The sequence below is a fragment of the Arachis ipaensis genome, chromosome B1 (assembly GCF_059453495.1).
Source record: "Arachis ipaensis isolate K30076 ecotype BB chromosome B1, ASM5945349v1, whole genome shotgun sequence".
Classification (NCBI taxonomy): Eukaryota; Viridiplantae; Streptophyta; class Magnoliopsida; order Fabales; family Fabaceae; genus Arachis; species Arachis ipaensis.
In genome coordinates, this window is record NC_142436.1 from 22,949,147 (window position 1) to 22,958,986 (window position 9,840).

The 9,840-nt window shown below is 37.7% G+C and overlaps 1 non-coding gene across 1 annotated transcript; it reads right to left on the reverse strand.

Moving 5' to 3' along the window:
- Positions 1 to 2,760: 2,760 nt before the first annotated feature.
- LOC148575954 (small nucleolar RNA R71) lies at positions 2,761 to 2,868 on the reverse strand. Its single transcript, XR_015904627.1, has one exon. It is a non-coding gene; the product is annotated as a small nucleolar RNA R71 (small nucleolar RNA).
- Between the last annotated feature and the right edge of the window lie 6,972 nt (positions 2,869 to 9,840).

Sequence of the window (9,840 nt, forward strand, 5' to 3'; positions counted from 1 at the left end):
GGAGTAAGACTGATTGGATGAAGACAGCAGGAAAGCAGAGGTTCAGAGGAACGAAAGTATCTCTATACGCTTATCTGAAATTCTCACCAATGAATTACATAAGTGTTTCTATCCTTATTTTATTATTTAATTTCGAAAACTCCATAACTGTTTTATACCCGCCTGACTGAGATTTACAAGGTGACCATAGCTTGCTTCATACCAACAATCTCCGTGGGATCGACCCTTACTCACGTAAGGTTTATTACTTGGATGACCCAGTGCACTTGCTGGTTAGTTGTATCGAAGTTGTGAATAAAAACGATTTATTAAAACATGCGTATAGAGTTTCTGGCACCGTTGCCTGAGATCACAATTTCGTGCACCAAGTTTTTGGCGCTGTTGCCGGGATTGTTCGAGTTTGGACAACTGACGGTTCATCTTGTTGCTCAGATTAGGTAAGTTTCTTTTTGTTTTCTTTTCAAAAATTTTTCAAAAAAATCTTTCAAAAATTTCTCCTTTGTTTTCGAAAAAATTTCTAAAATAAAAATGTTTTCAAAAAAATATTTTTCTTCAGAATTTTTAAGAATGAATTCTAGTGTTTCATGAAGCATGTTAAAGCATGGCTAGCTATAAAGCCATGTCTAAATTCTTTTGGACTGAGGCTTTGGACTAAAATTGAATGAATTACTCTCATATTCATGCTAAAGCTTGGCTGGCTATTAAGCCATGCCTAACCCTCGGATTGGAGCTTTAGACTAAAGAGCATAAGATTCCTGGAATTCATATTAAAAATTTTGGAATCCTTATTTTTCTTTTTCAAAATAATTTTCGAAAAAAAATTAAAAGAAAATACAAAAAAATCATAAAATCATAAAAATAAAAAATATTTTGTGTTTCTTGTTTGAGTCTTGAGTCAATTTTTAAGTTTGGTGTCAATTGCATACTCATCTTGCATTTTCGAAAATTGCATTCATGCATTACATTCATCATGATCTTCAAGTTGTTCTTGATAAAACCTTCTTGATTGATCTTCATATTATATTGTTTTGTGTTATATGATGTTTTTCATATGCATTCTTGAAATCTTAGTGTCTAAGCATTAAAGATTTTTAAGTTTGGTGTCTTGCATGTTTTCTTTGCATTGAAAATTTTTCAAAAATAAGTTCTTGATGTTCATCTTGATCTTCAAAGTGTTCTTGGTGTTCATCTTGACATTCATAGCATTCTTGCATGCATTCATTGTTTTGATCTAAAATTTCCATGCATTGAGCATTTTTAGTGTTTTTCTCTCTCATCATTAAAAATTCAAAAATAAAAAAAAATATCTTTCCCTTTTTCTCTCTCAAAATTTCGAAAATTAGATTTGACTTTTTCAAAAATTTTTAAAATCTAGTTATTTTTATGAGTCAAATCAAATTTTCAATTTAAAAATCTTGTCTTTTTCAAAATCTTTCTCAAAAATCAAATCTTTTTTCATTTTTCTTAGTTATTTTCGAAAATTATAAAAATATTTTTCAAAAAAAATCTTTTCTTAATTTTACATCATATTTTCGAAAATAACATCATCAATTAATGTTTTGATTCAAAAATTTCAAGTTTGTTACTTGCTTGTTAAGAAAGATTCAAACTTTGAGTTCTAGAATCATATCTTGTGATTTCTTGTGAATCAAGTCATTAATTGTGATTTTAAAAATCAAATCTTTTTCAAAACTAATTTCAATCATATCTTTTCAAAAATATCTCTTTATCTTATCTTTTTCAAAATTTGATTTTAAAATATCCTTTCTAACTTCTTATCTTCTTATCCTTTCAAAATTGATTTTCAAATTTGTTTCAACTAACTAACTAACTTTTTGTTTGTTTCTTATCTTTTTTCAAAACTACCTAACTAACACTCTCTCTCTAATTTTTGAAAATATCTTCCCTCTTTTTCAAAATTTCTTTTTAATTAACTAATTATTTTAATTTTTGATTTTAATTTTCAAAAAATTACTAACCTTTTTCAAAAACTATTTTCGAAAATCACTAACTCTTTTTCAAAAATAATTTTCGAAAATTCTCCTTCTCTCTCATCTCCTTCTATTTATTTATTCATCTACTAACACTTCATCTCACCCAAATTCGAACCCCCTCTTCCATCTGTGTTCGAATTTTTTCTTCTTCTTTTCTTCTACTCACACAGGGACCTCTATACTGTGGTAAAAAGGACCCCTATTATTATTATTTTTCTGTCCCCTTTTTCATATGAGCAGGAGCAAAGACAAGAACATTCTTGTTGAAGCAGATCCAGAACCTGAAAGGACTCTGAAGAGGAAACTAAGAGAAGCTAAATTACAACAATCCAGCAAGCACCTTTCAGAAATTTTCGAACAGGAAGAGGAGATAGCAGCCGAAAATAATAATAATGCAAGGAGGATGCTTTGTGACTTTACTGCACCTAATTCCAATTTACATGGAAGAAGCATCTCCATTCCTGCCATTGGAGCAAACAATTTTGAGCTGAAACCTCAATTAGTTTCTCTAATGCAGCAGAACTGCAAGTTTCATGGACTTCCATCTGAAGATCCTTTTCAGTTCTTAACTGAATTCTTGCAGATCTGTGATACTATTAAGACTAATGGAGTAGATCCTGAAGTCTACAGGCTCATGCTTTTCTCTTTTGCTGTGAGAGACAGAGCTAGAATATGGTTGGACTCTCAACCCAAAGATAGCCTGAACTCTTGGGATAAGCTGGTCAAGGCTTTCTTAGCCAAGTTCTTTCCTCCTCAAAATCTGAGTAAGCTTAGAGTGGATGTTCAAACCTTCAGACAGAAAGAAGGTGAATCCCTCTATGAAGCTTGGGAGAGATACAAAGAACTGACCAAAAAGTGTCCTTCTGACATGCTTTCAGAATGGACTATCCTGGATATATTCTATGAAGGTCTATCTGAATTGGCTAAAATGTCATTGGATACTTCTGCAGGTGGATCCATTCACCTAAAGAAAACACCTGCAGAAGCTCAAGAACTCATTGACATGGTTGCTAATAACCAGTTCATGTACACTTCTAAGAGGAATCCTGTGAGTAATGGGACGCCTATGAAGAAGGGAGTTCTTGAAATTGATACTCTGAATGCCATACTGGCTCAGAATAAAATATTGACTCAGCAAGTCAATATGATTTCTCAGAGTCTGAATGGAATGCAAGCTGCATCCAACAGTACTCAAGAGGCATCTTCTGAAGAAGAAGCTTATGATCCTGAAAACCCTGCAATAGCAGAGGTGAATTACATGGGTGAACCTTATGGAAACACCTATAACCCCTCATGGAGAAATCACCCAAATCTCTCATGGAAGGATCAACAAAAGCCTCAACAAGGCTTTAATAATGGTGGAAGAAATAGGTTTAACAATAGTAAACCTTTTCCATCATCCACTCAGCAACAGACAGAGAACTCTGAACAAAATACCTCTAATTTAGCAAACTTAGTCTCTGATCTATCTAAGGCCACTGTAAGTTTCATGAATGAAACAAGGTCCTCCATTAGAAATTTGGAGGCACAAGTGGGCCAGCTGAGTAAAAGGATCACTGAAATCCCTCCTAGTACTCTCCCAAGCAATACAGAAGAAAATCCAAAAGGAGAGTGCAAGGCCATTGACATATTCAACACGGCCGAACCTGGAGAGGAAGGGGAGGACGTAAATCCCAGTGAGGAAGACCTCCTGGGATGTCCAGTGATCAATAAGGAGTTTTCCTTTGAGGAACCAAAGGAATCTGAGACTCATCTAGAGACCATAGAGATTCCATTGAACCTCCTTATGCCCTTCATGAGCTCTGATGAGTATTCATCTTCTGAAGAGAATGAGGATGTTACTGAAGAGCAAGTTACCAAGTACCTTGGTGCAATCATGAAGCTGAATGCCAAATTATTTGGTATTGAGACTTGGGAAGATGAACCTCCCTTGTTCACCAATGAACTAAGTGATCTGGATCAACTGACATTGCCTCAGAAGAAACAGGATCCTGGAAAGTTTGTAATACCTTGTACCATAGGCAACATGATCTTTGAAAAGGCTCTATGTGACCTTGGTTCAGGGATAAACCTCATGCCCCTCTCTGTAATAGAGAAACTGGGAATCTTTGGGGTGCAAGCTACTAAAATCTCATTAGAGATGGCAGACAATTCAAGAAAACAGGCTTATGGACAAGTAGAGGACGTGTTAGTAAAGGTTGAAGGCCTTTACATCCCTGCTGATTTCATAATCCTTGATACTGGGAAGGATGAGGATGAATCCATCATCCTTGGAAGACCTTTCCTAGCCACGGCAAGAGCTGTGATTGATGTTGACAGAGGTGAATTAGTCCTTCAATTGAATGAGAACTCCCTTGTGTTTACAACTCAAGGTTACCCTTCTGTAAACATGAAAAAGAGGCACAGTAAGCTTCTCTCAAAATAGAGTCAACCAGAGCCCCCACAGTCAAACTCTAAGTTTGGTGTTGGGAGGCCACAATCAAACTCTAAGTTTGGTGTTGGGAAGTCTCAACAATGCTCTGAACATCTGTGAGGCTCCATGAGAGCCCACTATCAAGCTATTGACACTAAAGAAGCGCTTGTTGGGAGGCAACCCAATTTTTATTTATCTAATTTTATTTTTCTTGTTCTTTCATGTTTTATTAGGTGATCATGTGGAGTTACAAAATAAATATAAAAATTGAAAATGGAATCAAAAACAACAGAAGAAAAATCACACCCTGGAGGAAGACCTTACTGGCGTTTAAACGCTAGTAAGAAGCATCTGGCTGGTGTTCAACGCCAGAACAGAGCATGGTTCTGGCGCTGAATGCCCAAAATGGACAGCATCTGGGCGTTTGAACGCCAGAATTGCACCCTGGAGAAGAGCTGGCACTGAACGCCCAGAACAAGCATGGTTCTGGCGTTCAACGCCAGAAATGGGCAACAAATGGGCGTTCAACGCCCAGAACAAGCACCAATCTGGCGCTGAACGCCCAGAGTTGTGTGCAAGGGCATTTTGCATGCCTAATTTGGTGCAAGGTTGTAAATCCTTGAACACCTCAGGATCTGTGGACCCCACAGGATCCCCACCTACCTCCACTCACTTCTTCTCACCCCTCTTTCACACAATCCCATAAACACTCTTCCCCAAAACTCTTCACCAATCACCTCAATCTCTCTTCCCTATAACCATTTCACCACTCACATCCATCCACTCTTCCCCATAAACCTACCTCATAAACTCCACCTACCTTCAAAAATTCAAAATCAATTTACCACCCAAACCCACCCTTATGGCCGAACCTTACCCCCCCTTCCCTATATATAGCCCTCCATTCTTCCTCATTTTCACACAACACAACCCTCTCTTCTCTTCTTGGCCGAATACACCACCCCCCCTCTCCTCCATATTTTCTTCTTCTTCTTCATCTATTCTTTCTTCTCTTGCTCGAGGACGAGCAAAATTCTAAGTTTGGTGTGGTAAAAGCATAAGCTTTTTGTTTTTCCATTACCATTGATGGCACCTAAGATCGGAGAATCCTCTAGAAAAGGGAAAGGAAAGACAAAAGCTTCCACCTCCGAGTCATGGAAGATGGAAAAGTTCATCTCCAAAGCCCATCAAGACCACTTCTATGATGTTGTGGCCAAGAAGAAGGTGATCCCCGAGGTCCCTTTCAAGCTCAAGAGAAATGAGTATCCAGAGATCTGACATGAAATCCAAAGAAGAGGTTGGGAAGTTCTAACAAATCCCATCCAACAAGTCGGCATCCTAATGGTTCAAGAGTTCTATGCCAATGCATGGATCACTAGGAACCATGATCAAAGTAAGAACCCAAACCCAAAGAATTATATTACAATGGTTCGGGGGAAATACTTAGATTTTAGTCCAGAAAATGTGAGGTTGGCGTTTAACTTGCCTATGATGCAAGGAGATGCACGCCCCTACACTAGAAGGGTCAACTTTAATCAAAGGTTGGACCAAGTCCTCATGGACATAGGTGTAGAAGGAGCTCAATGGAAGATTGACTCCAAAGGCAAGCCGGTTTAATTAAGAAGACCGGACCTCAAGCCTGTGGCTAGAGGATGGTTGGAATTCATCCAACGCTCCATCATCCCCACTAGCAACCGATCTGAAGTTACTGTGGATCGGGCCATCATGATTCATAGCATCATGATTGGAGAGGAAGTAGAAGTTCATGAAGTCATCTCCCTTGAACTCTACAAAATAGCCGAAAAGCCCTCTCCTGGGGCAAGGCTAGCTTTTCCTCATCTTATTTGCCATCTATGTTACTCAGCTGGAGCTTTCATAGACGGAGACATTCCCATTGAAGAAGAGAAGCCCATCACTAAGAAAAGGATGGAGCAAGCAAGAGAGCCCATTCATGGATCTCAAGAGACGTATGAAGCTCATCACCATGAGATCCCGGAGATGCCTCAAATGCATTTTCCTCCACAAAACTCTTGGGAGCAAATCAACACCTCCCTAGGAGAATTAAGTTCCAACATGGGACAATTAAGGGTGGAACATCAAGAGCACTCCATCATCCTTCATGAAATAAGAGAAGATCAAAAAGCAATGAGGGAGGAGCAACAAAGACAAGGAAGAGACATAGAAGAGCTCAAGGACATCATTGGTTCTTCAAGAAGGAAACGCCACCATCACTAAGGTGGACTCATTCCTTGTTCTTATTTTCTGTTTTTCGTTTTCTTAATGTTAAGTGCTTATCCATGTTTGTGTCTTCATTACATGATCATTAGTATTTAGTAACTTTTTCTTAAAGTTATGAATGTCCTATGAATCCATCACCTCTCTTAAATGAAAACTGTTTTAATTCAAAAGAACAAGAAGTACATAAGTTTCGAATTTATCCTTGAACTTAGTTTAATTATATTGATGTGGTGACAATACTTTTTGTTTTCTGAATGAATGCCTGAACAGTGCATATGTCTTTTGAAGTTGTTGTTTAAGAATGTTAAATATGTTGGCTCTTGAAAGAATGATGATAAGGAGACATGTTATTTGATAATCTGAAAAATCATAAAAATGATTCTTGAAGCAAGAAAAAGCAGCAAAGAACAAAGCTTGCAGAAAAAAATAGCGAAAAAAATAGAAGAAAAAAAAAAGAGAAAAAGCAAGCAGAAAAAGCTAAAAGCTCTTAAAACCAAGAGGCAAGAGCAAAAAGCCAATAACCCTTAAAACCAAAAGGCTAGGGTAAATAAAAAGGATCCCAAGGCTTTGAGCATCAGTGGATAGGAGGGCCTAAAGGAATAAAATCCTGGCCTAAGCGGCTAAACCAAGCTGTCCCTAACCATGTGCTTGTGGTGTGAAGGTGTCAAGTGAAAACTTGAGACTGAGCGGTTAAAGTCAAGGTCCAAAGCAAAAGAAGAGTGTGCTTAAGAACCCTGGACACCTCTGATTGGGGACTTTAGCAAAGCTGAGTCACAATCTGAAAAAGTTCACCCAATTATGTGTCTGTGGCATTTATGTATCCGGTGGTAATACTGAAAAATAAAGTGCTTAGGGCCACGGCCAAGACTCATAAAATAGCTGTATTCAAGAATCATCATACTGAACTAGGAGAATCAATAACACTATCTGAACTCTGATTTCCTATAGATGCCAATCATTCTAAACTTCAATGGATAAAGTGAGATGCCAAAACTATTCAAGAGGCAAAAAGCTACAAGTCCCGCTCATTTAATTGGAGCTATGTTTCATTGATAGTTTGGAATTTATAGTATATTCTCTTCTTTTTATCCAATTTGATTTTCAGTTGCTTGGGGACAAGCAACAATTTAAGTTTGGTGTTGTGATGAGCGGATAATTTATACGCTTTTTGGCACTATTTTTAGTATGTTTTTAGTAGAATCTGGTTACTTTTAGGGATGTTTTCATTAGTTTTTATGTTAAATTCACATTTCTGGACTTTACTATGAGTTTGTATGTTTTTCTGTGATTTCAGGTATTTTCTGGCAAAAATTGAGGGACTTGAGCAAAAATAAGATTCAGAGGTTGAAGAAGGACTGCTGATGCTGTTGGATTCTGACCTCCCTGCATTCAAAGTGGATTTTCTGGAGCTACAGAACTTAAAATGGCGCGCTTCCAATTGCGTTGGAAAGTAGACATCCAGGGCTTTCCAGCAATATATAAGAGTCCATACTTTGGCCGAGTTTAGATGACGTAAAAGGGCGTTGAACGCCAGTTCTACGCTGCTGTCCGGAGTTAAACGCCAGAAACACGTCACAAGCCAGAGTTGAACGCCAGAAATACACTACAAACTGGCGTTCAACTCCAAGATTGACCTCTACACGTGTAACATTCAAGCTCAGCCCAAGCACATACCAAGTGGGCCCCGGAAGTGGATTTATGCATCAATTACTTACTTCTGTAAACCCTAGTAACTAGTTTAGTATAAATAGGACTTTTTACTATTGTATTTTCATCTTCGGATCATCTTTGGACGCCTAGTTCTTAGATTAGAGGGGCTGGCCATTCGGCCATGCCTGGACCTTTCACTTATGTATTTTTAACGGTAGAGTTTCTACACTCCATAGATTAAGGTGTGGAGCTCTGCTGTTCCTCAAAGATTAATGCAAAGTACTACTGTTTTTCTATTCAATTCAACTTATTCCGCTTCTAAGATATTCATTCGCACTTCAACCTGAATGTGATGAACGTGACAATCATCATCATTCCCTATGAACGCGTGCCTGACAACCACTTCCGTTCTACCTTAGATTGAATGAGTATCTCTTGGATCTCTTAATCAGAATCTTCGTGGTATAAGCTAGATTGATGGCGGCATTCATGAGAGTCCGGAAAGTCTAAACCTTGTCTGTGGTATTCCGAGTAGGACTCTGGGATTGAATGACTGTGACAAACTTCAAACTCGCGAGTGCTGGGCGTAGTGACAGACGCAAAAGGAGGGTGAATCCTATTCCAGTATAATCGAGAACCTCAGATGATTAGCCGTGCTGTGACAGAGCATTTGGACCATTTTCACAAGAGGATGAGATGCAGCCATTGACAAGGGTGATGCCTCCAGACGATTAGCCATGCAGTGACAGCGCATCGGACCATTTTCCAGAGAGGATAAAAAGTAGCCATTGACAACAGTGATGTCCTTACATAAAGCCAGCCATAGAAAGGAGTAAGACTGATTGGATGAAGACAGCAGGAAAGCAGAGGTTCAGAGGAACGAAAGAATCTCTATACGCTTATTTGAAATTCTCACCAATGAATTACATAAGTGTTTCTATCCTTATTTTATTATTTAATTTCGAAAACTCCATAACTGTTTTATACCCGCCTGACTGAGATTTACAAGATGACCATAACTTGCTTCATACCAACAATCTCCGTGGGATCGACCCTTACTCACGTAAGGTTTATTACTTGGACGACCCAGTGCACTTGCTGGTTAGTTGTATCAAAGTTGTGAATGAAAACGATTTATTAAAACGTGCGTACAGAGTTTCTGGCGCCGTTGCCTGAGATCACAATTTCGTGCACCAGTATGGGTAAGGGTACATATATGGCTAAGTAAGCTTATAAATTGAATCTTTAATTAACCCAAGCTTTCACCTAACACATATATATTCTTTATAGCTTAAATTTCACACTTAGCTACCCAAAATTTTCTTTTCACATTCCTTACTCATGTATCAACTTTTATTTTAATTTTATCATACATGCATTGATCTTTGAATTCTTAACTTAACACTGGGGTAATTTTGTCCCCTTATTTAATTATTGAATATTTTTTTATTTTTTTTGAACATAAATATAAATATAGTTTATCAATGCACATAAATTTTTAATTTTTATAGTTTTACATGAGTAGGCACCCAAATTCCCATTATA